General features: G+C 42.3%; 1 long non-coding RNA gene across 1 annotated transcript; it reads left to right on the top strand.

The window, feature by feature from the left end:
* The first annotated feature begins 1776 nt into the window (after positions 1-1776).
* LOC308477739 lies at positions 1777-18812 on the top strand. Its single transcript, XR_013986693.1, has 4 exons — positions 1777-2911; positions 12581-12666; positions 16007-18000; positions 18398-18812. It is a non-coding gene; the product is annotated as an uncharacterized lncRNA (long non-coding RNA).
* Positions 18813-20435: the final 1623 nt, after the last annotated feature.

Below are 20435 nucleotides of genomic sequence, written 5' to 3'. Positions count from 1 at the left end.
CTGCTACCTCCTCAGCTTCCAACACCTCCTCTTCCTGGTCTTCTCCCTCTGACCATTCACAGTTGTCCCACCACCACTCCCTGGGCTCTGAGCCTTCTTCCCTTGGGGGTTCCCCAGGTGGTTTCTCCTGCCATTCCTCTGCGTTCAACTAGTCCATAACATCAGTGCTCCAGACCTCTTTATCTGGCCCTTGGGATACAGACCACACCCCTTCTTTCCATGTTGCACCCCTTAATTGCCCTGCTTCCAATTTCCTTGTGTGTCTGGCTGGAATGTGTCCTTGTACTCAGCGGCGTAGCGTGAGTTGTCAGCACCCGGGGCAAGGCAAGTAATTTGCGCCCCCTAACCCGGGGCAAGGCAAGTAATTTGCGCCCCCCCAACCCCTAACCTGCCGATCTGAGTCGAGTTGCTGCTGGCGCTGCCGCCCAAACCACGCCGCTTGCCCGGAGGAGGGGGGGGGCAGAGAGGCGAGGAAAATGCAACATGGCCCAGCAGCTGCAGCAGCAGCAGCGGAGGCGGGGCTGTGAGGAGGGGCTGCCTGGCACGTCCTCCGCGGCCCTGACGCGCGGGGCTGAGAGCCGCTGCCTGCCGGACGCCTTCAGCCCGGGCGCGCGCACAGCTCGTCGGTTCCACGAGACATGGGGCTCTGCTACAGCCTGCGCCCGAGGCTCTTCGGCGACTCCGGAGGCAGCGAGCGCGCCCCCCCAGATGTTGCGCCCGGTGCGGCCGGCCCCCCTGGCACCCCCCACGCTACGCCACTGCTTGTACTGTGAAAATGTCTCTTGCTTGCCTGGTGAGAGGATGGAGATTGGCGTGTGAGAGGCTTGTGTTGTCTGTGGCTGGAATGTAGCCAGCTGTACGAAGGTAAGAGACACAGTCATCGTTTTGCCTAGTTTGGCCTCTGTGTCCCTCCCCTCAACCCTGGTATGCAGTCCCCAGAACGTTCGCCATAAGGAAGGGTGGCCCTTCAGTTGAAACAGGTCCCCCAGTTCAAAAAAGCATAATTTAGAGTAGTTACATTTTAAAATAGATTTTATTCATGCAAGTTCACTATCACTGTCATTAGTGGTTGGCATCTGCCTGTTGCAAGAGACAATGGAGTGCGCCTCCAGGGGTTAAGTCAATCTGCTGTGTTAGCAGCACCAAAGTGCCCTTCCTGGGGTGCAAGCCTGGGCAGTGTGTGTATTGAGGTCCTGGGCTGCCTAGATGACAGGACCCTTCTCTTGGCCCCACTGATGTGGTCCAAAGGAAAGCAGAGCAGTGAGTTTGGCACCAGTTCAGCTGCAGGAGTTACAGGAAGGAAGCATACAAGGTGCCACCCAACCATCTTAGAGACTCCACTCCAGATTTGTGTAGGGTTTATTCCTTAGCCCTTTCTTCTCCCAAAAACAGGGGAGCTGACTTGGGCCCCAGATTATGGGTGCCCATGCATGTGACATCATGACATCATGTTGTGACGTGATGTCATGACGTCATGCGTGCGCCCCAGCCTTGGAACCTGACTTCCAGTGGGACCACCGGAAGTCAGGCTCCGAGGTCTCGCAAGACCTCGGCCAGTAGCTCCAAGGTCTCACAGGCCTTGGATGTGACTTCTGGTGCTTTCTGAAGCACAGGAAGTCTGTTGGGGCCCCTGTGATGTGGATGCTGAGCACTCACAACAAAAATGTTGTGGGTGCTCAGGCACCCAGGGCACCCTATAGCTGATACCCTTGCTCATAGATATCCCACAAGGCCCATGGAAATCAAAAGGCCTTCTCTGAGAAGTGAACAACGGATGTCACCCAAAATGTTTTGAGTTTTCTTCATGCATACTTGTCTTTGCTGACTGGTGATGCTGCTGTTTTACCAATTAGTTTTGATTACGCTCATTTAATTTTATTGTTTTATTGATGGCTGCTTAACTCTTAGTGAGTTTTATTGTTATGTTTTTTATTATAGTTGATAGCTGCTTCAAGTACCCCTCTGGGAGAGAAAGGCAGACGAGATACATTTTAATTAATTAATTAATCAGTCAGTCAGTCAAAGATCACTGGCATACTTTTCAAGTGCATCACATAATACATTAAGAAAAGTGGCATGGACAAAATGTCTCTGCTAAACTTATTTAGCTTGTTTACCTTAAGACAGAATTTTTAAGCTGTGTTTGGTTAGACCTACTTGTACAGTTTTGTAAATTTTGTACATTGTTTACTTTTATTACTTTGCTCCCCACTCTGTGATTGAAAAAGATTCACCAAAGTGTTGGCTATAATTCTGCAAATAAATAAATAATAGACAAACAAATTCATCTTATGTGGTAACTGAGAATGGATAAACTCTCTCTGCAGCAATCTTTCCAAGCTCTGGTCAGTCTCCCCTAGTCTTCAAGATTTTCCCTGTTATTGTCTATATATGTTCAAGTTGTGGGACAGAACATCCCTGGGAACACCTTTTTCTTTTGTTAAAAGGAAGGAGGGGAAGAGAAACACTCAGCCACCTCATATTTAAAGGCAAGTCACAAATTTTCATATAATTCACCCATCGCCCAAAGGTTGCCAGATATCTCCCCCTTTTGTGGGGGACAAATGGCTCTGCAAGAGTAGAAGGATGGTATTGGCCCAACTTGTCATGTCCCCCAAGATAACCTGCTGTCTTCAGGTAGGGTGGAGAATGTTGTCCTTTTGCCTGTGTTGAAATGAGATTCAGCCATCAGTACAGTTGGCTTCTAGAATTGGACTGTGACACAATAGACAATATGGCAGCCTCCTCTCTTCACATTCCAAAGCTAACCCAGAAGGGCAGCTGAATCTTACTTCAACACTGGCTATGGAAGAGCTTCCTCCTCTGCGCAAGAAGACTGGCCAGGGGGCTGCTGCCACTGCCCCACTCTCAGCATTCGCAACTTGAGGCGGCCGTCTCTCTCTCACAAATGGTAGGGCTGGTCCTGTCAGCTTTTTTACATGGAACTGCATGGAGATCTGTTAACATGACAAAAGGGGTTGTTGATAGGCCATCCAAGAGGAATCCTTTGGCCTGGGGAGACAGATGGGACTGTGTGTTTGAGGTGACAGGAAAAGAGAGTTTTTGAGCAAGGGGTGCTGGGAAGAAGAAAGAAGAAGAAAGACTGGGATCCATCTTGAGAAGGCTGGCTGGGAGAGATGCCTTGGACTCCAAGGCTGTGGGGGACAAGTCTCTCTTGAAATGACCAGGCTATAAGATCTGGACGGGTAATATTTAGCTGACTAGTTTGTAAGAAGGTAGCTTCATCTGGTTTGTTGATCCATTTTAACAGGGGCTGCAATCTGTAGCCAGTTTTAAATTGACAGATTAATCTGCTCAAGCTTCCGCTAATTAGCAAGGACAGATTTTAATCAGCGGAGGCACAAGTTGTGTGCACTTGTTTAGAGTCTGAGAATGTTTTTGTTTTGGGTGTCATGGGGATGAGAAAAACAATTGAAGAAGGGCCTTTTTATTTTAAATAAGTTGAAGCTTCTGTGAAAGCTGTAAGCAACCTCAACAGCTTTGTCATGTTCTGGTCCAGTACCAGAACCCACGGGGGAAGTGGTGAGGGTGGTTGAAGGTTACCGGACCGTGGGGAGCTCTGAGTGAGCAACTTGCTCCAGGAAAGGTTAGGAGCAGGCTGAGGTCTTTTATGCCTCTGTCTCCAGACCACCCCCTTGGTGCAACATTGGAGACTTACAGGGCCAACCCTCTGCCCTGAAGATGGACACTCCTTCATCCCCAGTGTGCTTCTGGTCTGGTTCTCCACACTCAGGTGTCCATCAGGGTTCTGGCTCTGGCTTTGCAGACCTTGGTGGTTCCTCTGGGAGTTCTGGTCCAACTGCCTCAGGCACACTGGTCTCACTGCCTCCTGCAGCCAGCTCATCCCTGACCCAGACACAGCTCCCCATCTGATGCCCCTGCAGCCTTTGACTCTCTTTCCAGATCATGGCTGGATATCACAAACCTGAAGTCACCTATATTAAGGCTTTGGCAAAAGGCAAATTATTGACTGACCGGTTCAACATTAGATTAGATATCCCATTGTTTTAAAATCAGTTCAACTACATTTATGGTGCTGGAGTTGGGTTTTTTAAAAAAACAGTGTGCTCTTAAATTTTTGAGGATTTGGAAAAGTGGAAATGTGATTTATAAGCATTTTTTTAAATACACACACAAACATATAAAGTAAATGAGATTAAATGGTGCATCATGGAAAGTGTTGCTGCTCTGCAGAAAACCTGCAAGTAATATGTAAAGAGAGAGCATGTTGCATATTGCTAGGGTCTAGCAAAGTCACTAGCCTGCTTCTAGAGACCACAGGGAAATGTGAGAAACCCACAGCCAATGTGAAAGAGCTCTCTTAATCTCTTTTTGCACATGCATCAAGTAACCCCATGCTATATGTAAATGTCGTATATCTTTAGTAAACAGAGCAGCTACATATACCACAGTATGTATTTTAATGGCATTTTTCTAAAGGTCAGACAATGCAAAGGAAAGTGGATGGGGGGGGGGGGGAGGTGAAAGAAAGAGGCCCATAGCTCCAGCGTGATATAGCAGTCTTTTCAAAGGTACATATTCCCAGGGCTTTTCATGTCATTTGATTAAAGGACAGCGTTCTGCCTATTGGAGTGGGGAAAATAAAGTCCTGCAAATGGGCTTATTTTGCCTTTCGATCAGTTTGGTATGCTCTCTCTCTCTTTCTCCCTCTCTCTCCCCGCCCCCCATTCCCCAATACTATTTTCCATCCTATACCACCAATACTGGGGACACTATATTCTGTTTATGCTAAACCTCACACATGTGGAAACAAATCCACAAATTGGTTCTGCCAAATCCACATGGGACTCCTTTGTTGGGTATAGATGGCATCTTGCCCTCTGTGCATAAAAGAAGTGTGTGTGTGTGTGTGTGTGTGTGTGTGTATTTATGCACCCTTCTACAAGTATATCTCTACCATGCATTGAAGACGATTCCAGATCAGGGCAAATGCCAAAACATTTTTAAAGACTTTTCCAGAACCAAGAAAAACTACATACGTACATAAGTAAGTAAATGTTATGGCTCTCAGAAATGCATCTAAACCACTCTGAGACCTGCGGGTATAGAGCGGTATATAAATTCAATAAATAAATGAATAAATGAAAAACATCCAAGGTATCAGATCAGATATGACATCAGATAATAGATTCTGCGTGCAGTTCCATGTTTTGATTAATAAATAAAACAACACATCCTAAAGATTTGGGCTACATCTAAAGTGGAGCCTCTGCTATAATTTGTTTTTTTTTTTTAATGAAATTTATTAAAGTTTCACAAAAATACACAAAACAAAGAAAAAAGTATAAAGTACAGCAAAAAAGTAGAAAATAAGAAAAAACATACAAAATAAAACAGTTAAAAACACAATAATGTTCCATAACCTATCTTCCTTACTCTTATTTCCCCGGACCTCCTCATACCTCCCTTCTTTGTATTCCAGTTCCATTTGTTGGTTCAGCAAATCCTTACCATTAATCTTTTACCCAATTGTTAACCTTTTTTTTTTTCCCCATGTCTCTTAAAGCATTACAGCTAAAAACCTCTTAGTTTCTATCCAACATCCTTCTAAAGTTCCTTAATTTTGCAATATTTCTGTAAATAGTCCTTAAATTTTTTCCAGTCTTCTTTCACCGATTCTTCTCCCTGGTCTCGGATTCTGCCGGTCATTTCCGCCAATTCCATGTAGTCAATCACCTTCATCTGCCATTCTTCCAAAGTGGGTAGATCTTGTGTCTTCCAATACTTTGCAATAAGTATTCTTGCTGCTGTTGTAGCATACATGAAAAAAGTTCTGTCCTTCTTTAGCACCAGTTGGCCGACAATGCCCAAGAGAAAGGCCTCTGGTTTCTTCAGAAAGGTATATTTAAATACCTTTTTCAGTTCATTATATATCATTTCCCAGAAAGCCTTAATCTTTGGGCACGTCCACCAAAGGTGAAAGAATGTACCTTCGGTTTCTTTACATTTCCAACATTTATTATCGGGCAAATGATAAATTTTTGCAAGCTTGACTGGGGTCATGTACCACCTGTATATCATTTTCATGATATTCTCTCTTAAGGCATTACATGCCGTAAACTTCATACCTGTGGTCCATAACTGTTCCCAGTCAGCGAACATAATATTATGTCCAACATCTTGTGCCCATTTAATCATAGCAGATTTCACCGTTTCATCCTGAGTATTCCATTTCAACAGCAAGTTATACATTCTTGACAATTTTTAGTTTTGGGTTCTAACAATTCTGTTTCTAATTTTGACTTTTCCACTTGGAAGCCTATTTTCTTATCCAAATTATATGCCTCCATTATCTGATAGTAGTGGAGCCAATCTCTCACTTTATTTTTTAATTTTTCAAAACTCTGCAATCTCAATTTATCTCCTTCTTGCTCCAAAATTTCCCAATATGTCGGCCATTTGGCCTCCATATTGAGCCTTTTCAGAGCTTTTGCTTCCATTGGTGATAGCCACCTTGGGGTTTTATTTTCCAATAAGTCTTTGTATCTTATCCAAACATTAAACAATGCTTTCCTAACAATATGGTTTTTGAATGCTTTGTGTGCTTTGACCTTATCATACCATAAATATGCAAGCCATCCAAATACATTGTTAAAACCTTCTAGATCCAAAATGTCTGTGTTTTCAAGAAGTAGCCATTCTTTCAGCCAGCAAAAAGCTGCTGATTCATAATAAAGTTTAAAGTCTGGCAGGGCAAATCCACCTCTTTCCTTGGCATCAGTTAATATCTTGAATTTTATTCTGGGCTTCTTGCCCTGCCAGACAAATCTAGAAATATCTCTCTGCCACTTCTTGAAACAGTCCATCTTATCTACAATTTGTAATGTCTGAAACAAAAACAACATTCTAGGCAATACATTCATCTTTATCACAGCAATACGGCCCAGCAACGAGAGTTTCAAATTTGACCAAATTTCTAAATCTTTTTTCACTTCCGTCCAACATTTTTCGTAATTATCTTTAAATAAGTTCCTGTTTTTGGCTGTCATATTAATCCCCAAGTATTTCACTTTCTTTACCACATTCAATCCTGTCTCATTCTGAAACCTCTCTCTTTCAATCGGTGTTAAGTTTTTCTCTAAAACCTTAGTTTTTAACTTGTTCAATTTAAAACCTGCCACTTGACCAAATTCCTGAATTAATTCTAAAACTCTTTTAGTACTAGATTCTGGCTCCTGTAACGTCAATACTAGGTCATCTGCAAATGCTCTCAGTTTGTACTGTTTAGCTCCGACCTGTATGCCCTTAACCAACCGGTCCTTTCTAATCATATTTAGCAAAACCTCCAGGACCGATATAAAAAGCAGTGGGGAAATTGGGCACCCCTGTCGTGTCCCTTTTTCTATCTTAAATTCTTCCGTAACCACATTATTTACAATTAATTTAGCCTTTTGTTCAGATTGCATATTGCATGCATATTGCATTTTGCATTTGCAAAATGCATATTGCATTTTGCATTTTGCAGATTGCATATTGCAGATTGCATATTGCAGATTGCATTTTGTTCAGGTGCATATTGCACCTATACCATTTTCAAAACCTTGGCCTACCCCCATCCCATGCAGATTCTTCTTCATAAAACTCCAAGAGATATTATCAAAAGCTTTCTCCGCGTCAACAAATATCAATACTGCTTTGGTGTTTATATTCACTTCTAATTTTTCCTAAATATCAATTATATTCCTCAAATTATCAGACAGGTGTCTTCCCGGGAGAAAGCCCGCTTGGTCTTTATGAATCTCTTTCATCAATACTTTTTTCAATCTCTTGGCCAAAATGTCTGCAAAAATTTTGTAATCCACATTAAGTAACGATATAGGGCGATAGTTCTTAAGCTGAGTCTTTTCAGTCTCTGTTTTCGGTATAAGTGTGATATACGCCTCTTTCCACGATTCTGGTGCCCTTTTCCCCTCCAATATTTCATTGCAGACTTCCTTCAAAGGTTGCAATAACCACTCTTTCAAAGATCTATAGTATCTGGAAGTCAGCCCATCCGGTCCTGGAGATTTGCCCAATTGCATATTTTGTATGGCACCTTCTACTTCCTGTTCAGATATTTTATAGTTCAGCATTAATTTACTTTCTTGAGAGATTTTTTGTAAGCCATTTGTCTTCAAAAATTGGTCTATGTCCATTTCCTTCTGTGGCCCTTGTGTATATAATTGTTTAAAGTACCTCTGGAAGCAATTTCTGATCTCATTTGGATTATGTATACTCTTTCCTTCCACTTCTAGATTTAAAATAGTATTTAATTTTTGTCTTTTTTTCATTTGCCAGGCCAACAGTTTTCCACATTTATTAGCTGATTCAAATGTTTTTTGTCTCATTTGTTTGATTTTCCATTCTATTTCCTGATTCATCATTTCCATATATTGTACTTGATATAATTTTATTTCTCTCAAAATCTCCTGGGACTTTGGTTTTGCTCTCAATTTCTTCTCACCTTCTTTTATTTTTTCCAAGATTTTATCTTTCTTTTCATTTTGACTTCTCTTCTTTATTGCATTCTGTTGTATCAAAAACCCTCTCATCACAGCTTTGCTTGCGTCCCAGATTACTCTTTTTTCTACATTGGTATTCATATTTATTTCAAAATAATCTCTCAAAGTCTTTTGGGCCTTTTTGTAAACTTCTTCATCTCTAAATAAGGTGTCATTCATCCTCCATCTAAAGGATCCGGTTGTTGTTTGTTTCATCTCCATCCTTACAGCATTGTGGTCGGAACAAGTTTTTGGGCAGATTTCTACCTTCTTTATCTTTGGTGCCATTCCTCTAGTTACCCATATTTGGTCAATTCTAGTCCATGTCATCTTGGCTTCAGAAAAAAAGGTTCCTTCTCTTCCCAGGGGGTTCTTTACCCTCCAGATGTCCACTAAGTCCATATTGTCTGTCATCTCAAAAAATGTTTTCGGTAGTCTACCATCCTTGGTGACTACCTGTCTTTGTGCCTTGTCCATATTTGTAGATACTACTCCATTCATGTCCCCCATCAAAATCAAATTGTAGTCCAAATGATCCAGTAGAGTCTCATGCAACTTTTTATAGAATTCAGATTTCCCCTCATTCGGTGCATAAATTCCCACAATTAAGAATTTCTCTCCTTGTAGTTGAATTTCAATTGCCAAAAATCTTCCTTGATCATCTTTAAAAATAAGTTTCGGTAAGAATCTCTCCTTTGCATAAATCACAACTCCTCTTTTTTTGACTTTGTCAGATGAAACAAACTCCTGTCCTAATCTTTTATTAATCAATAACTTCCTATGTGCCCTTGTTATATGTGTCTCTTGTAGACAAATCAAGTCCAATTGTTCTTTTTTTAATAAATGAAACACACTTTTTCTTTTTCGAGGAGAATTCAAACTGTTACAATTCCAGCTTAATAGTTGCAGAGCCATGGTGGGGGCTACTTCACTTTACCTCCAACTGCCCCAAGTGCCGCTTCTTGTTCTGTGGGTAGTATCACTTTTTCTGGACCGTGCAGTCCAAAAGATAAATTTGATATGTCTAGTATACCTTTTGGTTCTTCTTCAGATTCCCCTTCTTTCAGTAGATCTTCCTCGTGATCTTTCAAGAATCTGTCTTTTTCCTCAGTTGATTTTATTTTTATCTTTCTCCCTTTATATTTGAAGGACAGGCCTTGCGGAAATTCCCACCTGAAAAGAATTCTGTTTCTTTTCAATAAGGTCACTAGGTCTCCATAATTGGACCTTAAGTCCAGCAAATGCTTTGGGATGTCCTTAAAAATCACTAATCTTGAGTCATCAATTTCCAAAGTTTTTTGATAGTGCAAATTCAGAATTTTATCTCTCTCTTCTTTTGTTCGAAAGGTAATCAAACAGTCTCTCACCTTGCCCTTGCCTTGTCTTCTTCCGAGCCTAAATGCATTCACTATCTTAAATTCTTCCTTCCCCGGGTCCAATTGCCAAAAATCTGTAAATTCCTGTGTAAGAAAGTCAGCCAAATTATCTTTCTCCCGCTCTGGAACAGCCCTAATTCTCAGATTTCTCTGTCTATCTTTTAATTCGAACATAGAAAATGTCACATCATGGTCCTCCAATTTCTTGTATACAGGTGGAATTTTCTCTTGAGTAGCAATTGCAATATCTTTTGCTTCCTGTGCAGTTTGTCGAATCAAGGCAGATTCCTGTAGTAATTTTTCGATAGTCTCTGTGTTGGCATTCACCTTCTGTCCCAAGGTATTAATACTTGCAGTATTTAAATCAATTTTATTTGATGCTTCCACAACTTGTCTATTTGTCTCAACTACTTGTCTATTTGTTTCGGCTACTTGTCTATTTGTCTCAGTTACCTGTTTACTTAGGCTTTCCAAAGATTCATTAATTTTTGCCAGTGCCTGTGCCAAAACTTCTTCTGACGTCATAACTTTTGATTTAGACTGTGGGAGTGGGGCCCCTGATGCTCCAGATGCTCCAGATGTTGAGCCCCTTCGCGGCAACGCAGTGTCTATCCGATAATGTCTGCCAGACCTAGTAGTTTTTTCCTGCGGTTCCGCCTTCTTATCATCTGCCATAACAGTCTCATAGACATTCAAGGTCACTCCCACAGTCAGCCAATTGTTTTGACATAGAGTGGAATTTTCCTCTTTGTAACTGTTGTAACAATGTCCAACCTCCTCTAGGGGGACACAGTAACAGCCAGAACTTGTAACTTTTTAGAAACAAAAATAGTCTTTATAAATCCCCCAATTTACTTTCAAAGTCCACAGTCTCAATACACTTAAACAGTTACTTTCAAGCCAAAAGAGGTTCGGAAACACTGTATCACTTTTGCAGAGTTGGCTGTCAGAAATAAGCTTTCACTATGGACCTCTATCTTAAGGCAGTCCGTTCCGAATCTTAAATTGTAAATTCTTCCTTCCGCTCCCCTTCTTTACTGCAGGGAAATTCAGCTCAGTCTTTTTCCCCCTCCTCTCCTGCAATCCGGAGGGGGAACCACTTTCAAGATGTTGGAATTTAGCACATTTAAGTGACTTTCCGAGTTTCCGCTTTGAAGTCTCTTTGCTTTGATCTATTTACAATTCAGGGAAGATAGACTTCCTGGTTGTACCTTCCCCGCTCCGTGCCAGATTAACTTTTTTCCCCCTTTAAATCCAATTTACTCCTACTCACGGGTAGTTGTTTTCAGTGCCAATTATCCCAGGAAAAAAGGCAGCGCTCTCCGGTAACAGCTTCGCGCCTTCGCTCCACGGAAGAAGCAATTTGCTCACAGCACCACGCCACCCCCGCTCCGCTCCGGAGCCCGTTGCCGAGCTCCTTTAGCAATTGGGGGGGCGCAAACGGTGCCCGCTGAGTCCCACGGTCACAGGCTTCACCCGCCTGTGATTTATTTAGGGGTCCCCGCTGCGCCGTAGCGACAGGACCCAAATTCCGTAAAGCCAGTTCTCTCCAAATTAGAGAGAAGCAGCCATTACCGTTGGCGCCACCTCCGGAAGTGCCTCTGCTATAATTTGAAGATGCCTTTAAGTGGAGAAATGTTATTATATTATTATTTGTTTGTTTATGCCCCCAACTTTTCCTCAAGGTAGCATACACATAAAAACAGGAACCGCTAAAAACAGAGCAAACAATTAAACATTACCAGAATTGAAACTATATACATATATAAAGCTATTAAAACCATATGAATTATTATAATGAAAACAGCACAGCACCAGCCGTTTCATTAAAAGCAGTCAGATCCCCAAAGCCTCTTGGAACAAGAAAATCTTCCACAGGAAGGAGCCTGTCTATCTTCTCTAGGGAGGGAGTTCCAAAGCCTGGGAGCAGTCACTGAGAAGGCCCTCTCCCATGTCCCAAACACTTTTCTTTTTCGTTTGCACAGTTAAAACATCCTGGGTGCAATCCTGGAAAAAACATGAAATACATGAAAAAGCCATCAGTATCCATGTATCTTTGTTAGAGTTCTCTGGATGTTTCACCCAGTGTAATCTGTTAGCAGAGGACCAATAATATAGTCTATGTATATGCATTTCATGTATGTGATCTTTGTTAATTAAATAGCAGCTACAGAGGGTGTGATCAGGATTAGAACAATGTTCACATGGCAGGGTAGAGTTTTTAATTTCCTCCTGTGCCACAATCCCAATGAAAATGCCTTCTTTGAGCCCCAGGAGGTCAGCTTTCATTGGTGTCCAAAGCAGGTTCACTCCCGGAAAATAGCAGCAATTTCTGGGTTCCTATTGGCACCGCATCGTAAGACTAACCCCACACCCTCACTGCACAGTGTGGTCTCGATCCTGGCCCTCAGTATTTGATAACAAAAAGCAGGCATGTTAAGTGTATACTCACATTTAACGTGCTGTCTGGTTTGGCTCACAGCTTTTGCCAGTTACCTAAATTTGGCCTTGGTTGTGAAAGTGGTTTTTATTTTCGTCAAGTGCCATAATTCCTTGACTTGAAGTCAGGAAGACTTTTGGGCCTTGAGTGACGCACTTGGTAGGATCAGTCAAAACCACGAACTATTTAAAAGAGGCAGCATCATAAAGACATATATTTTTCTTTCTTCCTTTTTAACTCAGGTGCTGGTTGGGTCTCTGGAAGTTGCAACTGAACCCCAGTTTTGAAGATTGGCTTTTCTCAGAGTTACAAAAAGCCAGGGTGGCAGGTCTGGCATTTATTTCTTTAAAGCCTTCTGAAAGGGAATATTTTTGGAAGTTTAAGGGATAAGTGTACTTGGTGATGCATGAAGTTGCTGATAATTGCAGTAGCTGTTCATCGTAGCTCTGCCCTTCCCATGACAGCAAAGCACGGATCCTAGGGACGTTTCAAATGCCATATGAGGAGAAAGAAGGAAGTTCTGACAGCTTTATTATGGTTATTGCTGCTTGAGAAACCGCTATCCAGTTAGTAAGCACACTCTGTATTTAGAACATCTGGCTGTTTCTCCTCAGGAAGAACACCACGGACTGGGAGAAATTAGCAACCCTGAAATCAAGAGGGGAAACATGTTGAGAAATGTATACAAGAAGCAAAAATTAAAGTTGGAAGAAAGATGCACGAAAACACAAACCACCTCCCCACCCCCATGTAAAGAAGCAGCTTCAAGAGAAAAAGTGTAACAGGATAAATTAAAGACAGGGAGGAAACCCCATTGCCACATGGGGTATTTTCAGTTGATCCAGACATGGGAAGCCTCATGATGCTGAGGGCTGAAAGTGGCCCTTCATGCTTCTCTATCCGGCCCTTAGAATTCTCCCCAGGCCACACCCACTTTCCGCAGGCCACACCCATCACTGGACCTGCTTCTCACCCCAAGTATTTTTGCCTGCTGGTATCTGTTCTTGAACTCTGACAATGTGCCTTACACGCCAGGATAGAGATAAAACCAAACCATATAGAGAACAAAAAGAGATTATCAACAGTCTTTTTGAAGCAATTTTGAGAGGAAGGCAGGCAGCTGACGTTAATGAAAAACTGAACAAACCACCAAGTCAGAAGATGCTGAAGGTGAGCCTCTTTACCCTGTCCTCTGACACCAGAGAGAGAGAGAGAGAGAGAGAGAGAGAGAGAGAGATTTTTAAGACCCACCCTATTCTTGTGGTTGTAATTTGCTTGGAACTGATTTTAATACTGTATTTTTAGATTGCTATAACCCGCCCTGGGACCTTACAGGGAAGGGTGATGAGAAATCGAAACAACAAACACATAAGAAAAGTACTTCCCACCCCAGTTCAATCTAGTCCAGGCTTCCTTAACCTCGACCCTCCAGATGTTTTTGGCCTACAACTCCCATGATCCCTAACTAGCAGGACCAGTGGTCAGGGATGATGGGAACTGTAGTCTCAAAACAGTTGGAGGGCCAAGGTTAAGGAAGCCTGATCTAATCAGACTACTTCACGGTATTTAACTTTTGTCTGAGCTGTGAGGCCTTTGCCATCCTCCACCTGCTGGCATCCTTGGTTGGTTGGTTGGTTGGTTGGTTGGTGTGTGTGCCTGTAATGCCACTTTCTTCCTTGAACAATGAGAGTTTAAAATGAATGGTTGCACACATGTTCGGGATACAATTATTTGTTTTATGTTTGACTACCAGTCCAACTCCCTGTGCCTGTTTTCAAGGGGGAGGAGAAATGGCAACATACAGTGTTATGCACTATTTGGAGCATGGAGCCTGACCTGCATAGATGCACACAAAGGGACAGATGAATCTGTTGCTTTCAGTTTCTCATTGTTTCTATTTTTAAGTTCATTTCTGCATTGGTTTGCAATGCTTTCAAAAAATAACACCTCAAAAGTGTTTATCAGCGTCGGGGTGTAAATATATACATCTGCAGATGTGATTTTGCCTGATATACAAGTTTGCAAGCAATTTCTCCTAATATAGTGCATTCTTGAATATTCTTTTCACTAATATCTACATTTTCATGCACACTTTCCCCTAAAACACTTTCTTTCTTTCTTTCTTTCTTTCTTTCTTTCTTTCTTTCTTTCTGAACTATGTTATGAACGCATAGAAGTGTGAACTTTGAAGGGTAGCTATGTTTTGGTTTGTGTATTTTTTCAGGAAGTGTGAATGAAGGTAAGGTACCCTTGCCCGTACGGGCCAGTCGTGTCCGACTCTAGGGTTGTGCACTCATCTCGCTCAAGAGGCCGGGAGCCGGTGCCGTCCGAAGACACTTCCGGGTCACTTGGCCAGCGTGACGAAGCTGCTCTGGCGAGCCAGCACCAGCGCAGCACACGGAAACGCCGTTTACCTTCCCGCCGGAGCGTTACCTATTTATCTACTTGCACTTAGGGGTGCTTTCCAACTGCTAGGTGGGCAGGAGCTGGGACCGAACGACGAGAGCTCACCCCGCCGTGGGGATTCGAACCGCCGACCTTGCGATCAGCAAGTCCTAGGCACTGAGGTTTTACCCACAGCACCACCCGCGTTGTGAATGAAGGTAACTCACATTAAAGTATTAACCAAACCTAATTTATCCCACATCCCTATGCAGAAGTCAGCTTCTGCTTATGGGTATTAATAATAATAATAATAATAATAATAATAATAATGCAGTGGTACCTCAGTTTATGAACTTAATACGTTCCGGAAGTCTGTTCTTAAACCAAAACCGTTCTTAAACCGAGGCGCACTTTCCCTGATGAGGCCTCCCACCGCCGGTGCCCTTCCACCGTTCGGATTCCATTCTTAGACCAAGGTAAAGTTCTCAAACCAAGACACTATTTCCGGTTTTGCGGCGTTTGTAAACAAAATCATTCTTAAACTGGACTGTTCTTAAATCGAGGTACCACTGTAATAATGCAGGTTACAACAATTTAAAATTTACAACAACTTTAAAAACAGGTTAAAACTTACAATTATAAAAACTGCAAAAAATATAGCTTGTTGGTCTGGAGCACGTCTTACTGTTTGAAGAAGTTTGCTTCATGAGGTAAATATGGGAAGCAGATTCTGAGGGGTCTTTGCACAAACCCTGAAAGTGGTGGTTATGCACCATTATGCAGTCCCTAATGCTCTGCTACTAAGAAAACTTTTCTGCAATATAACACCAATTCTTTTTTTAAAAGGAAATTTCATATTTAGCTTCTTTCACTCTCTTTTAGCAAAGCTTTGAAGCAGAACCTTTCTCCCAGAGGTAGATTATCTGAATGCTCATTTACTGAGACCGCAATGCCCATTATTACAGGACATGCAAATGTTTCATACAGTGTATGAAGAAAAATTATTCCAAATGATTATTGATGGGTTAATCAAGAAAACCATGTCAACTTCTTTTGTCCATTAATGTGGACGGCATTTCACAATCATCATAATAAAAGCCAAATGTTAATGGTTCAGGTAATCAGATCCTAATGAAGAACAGCGATGGATTCTCGCCTTTAAATAGTTTACAATTTTCATAATCACTGAAGTGGTCAGTTGGTCCCACGATTCTTCATATTTCATACTGCATCTTTTCCAACCTGTTCTTTAGTTTAACTTTTTCCTCTTGTTTTCTTTTCAGAAGGGGGAAAAAAGTTAAGGAAGCAGAAGGCAGGATATGAACACCTTTGAAATGAAAAAATCATCAAGCAATAGTGATGGTGGCCAATAATTCAACATGTCACACACATCAAAGAAATTACAAAATATCATGTCGCAAATCGGCTAGTAGCTGCAGATATACTGCAGGCCTCTTTCCCCTTCTTTATATATGGTTATTTATACCTATGAGAAATCCCAGCATTTGGATTGTCCATGATCTTAATTTACTTAACATAACCTAACAAAAACTACCATAGAGGTTTCAAAATTTTCAAAAGTAGGGGGTCCATGGCATGGCTTTTGAAGAACAGGGGGTCTGCAGTACTTAACTAATTGGGAATCATTGACTTAGAGGTTTCCTAACCATCAAGCAATATAAAAAGCATTGCTAAATAAATAAATAAAACATCAGGACTGCCTTGCCTTGTGTCCCTAGATGGATTTGCCCCTTACATATATTGCAATCAATTTGTAGGCCCTAGCATAAAGTCATCCAGTGAACAATATTTCTTTCATTGTTAAGGACACAAAGGTAGAATCTACACACATATTAAAAACACACACAGTGAAAATGCGTTTTTAAAAAAGTTTTGAAAAATACATTGAATTTTGCATAGCTCACTGCCACCATCTAGTGTTACATTTGTATATTGCAATTTAACAACACATTTAAAACATTCTATTTGCAGCTGTAGAGCTGAGTCCAAAGACTCCCTTCCCTGCCTCACATTCTCAAAACTGTCGTTCTAACTGACCACATGCCTATCTCTAACAGGCCTAGGCTTATTTGCCAGCTAAGTTTTCCTTTAAGAAGGAATGTATCCTAAGGGACTGCATACAAAATCTAATACCACAGAGGTGTGGGAACATAATAATAGTGGCAGCTAAACTGGTCAGTTATAAAGGCTCTCCAACTCAAATCAACTGATGGTTTCCTTTGCTCAGATGCTGGATATTCCCTTGCCCTCTAACTGTGTTAGACTCTGTTGCGTCCAGAGAAGTACTGTTTTTCTGTTGATGAATCCTAGGATAAATTAATGAGCCCACTCGAGAACTTGGGCCGTTTACTTTATATGCTCATAAAAGGTGTTGTTAAAAAGCAAGTAGAGAGCTGCCCGAAATAAAAACGGATGAGAGTAACTAAAATATTGATAAATAAATTCCATTAAAACACAGTAGGTTTAAATGGTATGGACAGCAAAGGGCAAGTTATAGCTGAGAAAGTTCCCACAGGACCAAGTCTAAAAATCACAAGGTTATGCAGACTGCTCACATCAAGGAGCACTGTCCTCTGTTTTTCCATAAAATAAATATTTCCTTACATAATTGCCAAATCATTTGGACGTTCTTACTCCCTCGTCAGGTTTTAAAGAGCAATCAAAGTGTCCATTTCCTGCGTACCAATATTTAACATTTATTAAGAGCCAACTAGTCACTTTAGGTTGAACTTCACAAAATAGAAGGTACCACTTTAGAGGATAGATGGAATATCTGTTGTCCTCCAGATGTTGTTGGGCAATGGAACCTGTGATCCCTGACCACTGGGCATGCTGGCTGGGACCGGAGTTCCATTCTGGGCCATCACACACGCCACTAGGATGGGTGTAAATGGGGATACCTCTATTCTGACCCTGCTCATTTTTTGCATCATTTTTGGTGCACATGTAAGCAGGAACATGCGTGCTGATCACGCACAAGTGGGGATTCCCCCGTTTCATTTTCCCCCTAGTGCTCGCTGTGGCATTTGCCCTCCTAGGTGGGTCGTAAGGAAAGGGTTAAATGAGTGTGATGTGATTGGCCAGTGGGAACCCAAGGGGAGGAGTTAGAGTTAGAGTTGGAGTTGTTGGGAAGTCAGTTGGGAGTTGGAGAAGGAAGAGGGAGGATAAGTCTGTGGGTTGGTCTAGTTTTGATGTGAGAGAATGAGAGAAACTGTTAGGAGGAGTCAGATAGACAGTTGGGATAATCAGTTAGAAGGTAAAGGTAAAGGTAAAGGTACCCCTGCCTGTACGGGCCAGTCGTGTCCGACTCTAGGGTTGTGCGCTCATCTCACTTAAGAGGCTGGGGGCCAGCGCTGTCCGGAGACACTTCCGGGTCACGTGGCCAGCGTGACGAAGCTGCTCTGGCGAGCCAGCACCAGAGCAGCACACGGAAACGCCATTTACCTTCCCGCTATAAAGCGGTCCCTATTTATCTACTTGCACTTAGGGGTGCTTTCGAACTGCTAGGTGGGCAGGAGCTGGGACCGAAAGATGGGAGCTCACCCCGCCGCGGGGATTCGAACCGCCGACCATACGATCGGCAAGTCCTAGGCACTGAGGTTTTACCCACAGCGCCACCCGCGTCCCTTTAGAAGGTATAGGCCGGTTAGAAGGTATAGGCCGGTAAAGAAACTAAGATTAAGAAACTGACAAGAAAAATTAGCTGAAACCATAAACTTGTTAATGCTTATAAAATAAACTTGCTTATTTGATTTAATGTTAACAACTGTCTGGACTCTGTGTGTACCCGAGAGAAACGGGTTGGTGGCAGAGGGGAAGCAATTACAGTGGTGGCACAGGGATCAATAGACCGTCAAATGTCCGGGGACCCTGTGTGATCGCCACACTTGCCAAACCAAGGAATCTTTCCATATTGCTGCCTTTTAAATTTAAGCGTGGGACCTGGGTGCAAGAAATTCAGCAAAATAGGGATGGAAACAAAACAAAGGTAGCAGTAAAAGGCGAAAAATGTAGGAGCCAAATGAAGCACATTTGGTTACTCTGTCACCATCTTGCAATATCCCAAATGATTCATTGGCTAAATATAGGAAACTGACTAAATATAGAATATAGTGAAATCAAATTAAACGACAATGAAGCAGACTTATGCAAAAGTTTTAATTTAGTCTAAAAGCAATTTTTGGCCAAGTTGGCATTTGGGTTTCTTGATCATAGGCGAGAGGAATCAGTTTGGAACCATCTGTGTGTTTCAATAAAGCTTCATTCAAGGACACAGGCTCCTTTACAAAAAAAAAAAAAAAAAAAAGATACACAGTGAATGCAGGACCTATATGGCTTTAGTTGTGAATTAATGTGCCCAGAATGAAATCTGGTAACTCTCAACCCCCCTGTAAAAAACACCCAGCACAGTATAATTACAGCAGGTTGTTTCTCGCTAGCAAATTGATAAGAAACACTGAAGTAACTTTTTCGACATAATCATAGATATTAGATGTCTGTGAACAAACCATTTGTGCATTTTAAGGACTTTGGAGGCAATTGTAGAAGTCACAAAACGCTGTTCAGTACCAGACCTGGTCCATTCTACAAGTCCATTAGGACACTGGCTTTTGAATTTTTGGAGGATTCTTTAATGAGCAGGTCAGTCATTGTGGACAAGCTTCCCTGAAAGAGAGCTGAGTCACCGATGCCATCGTGCTCCCTGCCATGTGCAGCTACAGAGGAGTGTTGACAGCAGTCCCAGATCCTGCAGGGCAAGAGTAAGTGCTGAGTGATCAATGGTTCTGTGCATAGCTGTCAACTTACAGATTTGAAAATAAGGAACCAGCAGCCTTGGAAATAAGGGATCAGCAGCCAAAATAAGGGATTTTCAGAGCACAGGTATGTTTGACTTCTGAGCCCCTCCTAGCCAAAGGCAGAAAGCCCAGCCAGCAGCCAAACGAAGCCTCAAGCGGTGGTTCCCACAGCGCAGCAACCCGGCAAAGGGGATGCAGCAAGGAAAACTACTGCCACCTCTCCGCTGGGAAGCGCTGAGTAAAGGCGAGTCCCCAGGCAACGCAGCCAATTTGATAAGCACAAGGCATGCAAGCTCCACCCCCCAGTCGTTCTTAGACTCCTTATTTGGTGAGCAACGCAGCCAAGCAACACAGTTGGAGCCTGCCTCCTCCCTGGCCGGCAGGGAAGAAGGGAGAGGAGCTGCTTCCTTTGAAACCTGGGAAATTTAAGGGACATCATCAATAAGGGACAGCAGCGGGACACGGCGCTGGGATAAGGGACTTTCGTGCCAAATAAGGGATGGTTGACAGCTATGGTTCTGTGGCTGACAAAGCGGCCTTCCCTGAAGGTGGAAAGCTTGAAAATTGCATGGAGAACTTCTGAAACAACAATGGGATATTAGCTCCGCCCAAGGCATGATGGAGAATAGCAATGGCTGGGAAAAATATACATAATATTTTACAAGGACAGGAAGAAACACCACAGACAGAATAACTGACAGACACAGGAGAAATAAGGACATAGTTTGAATGCTTCACCTATAGGTTTATAAATCATTTAATGTGTTCATACGAATGGATGTCATTAATATTGCAGTTGTTGTATAAGGGATAGTTATTTTGACTGGAGTGTAATTGAATAAGATTTTGGAATGTAGAAATAAATAATCAAACCATCAATTCTAGCATGCAGGAG

Source organism: Podarcis pityusensis, assembly GCF_964106645.2.
Source record: "Podarcis pityusensis genome assembly, chromosome: 5".
Classification (NCBI taxonomy): domain Eukaryota; kingdom Metazoa; phylum Chordata; class Lepidosauria; order Squamata; family Lacertidae; genus Podarcis; species Podarcis pityusensis.
Note: the sequence above shows the minus strand (reverse complement) of the source record. Positions and strands in the feature narration are given on the sequence as shown.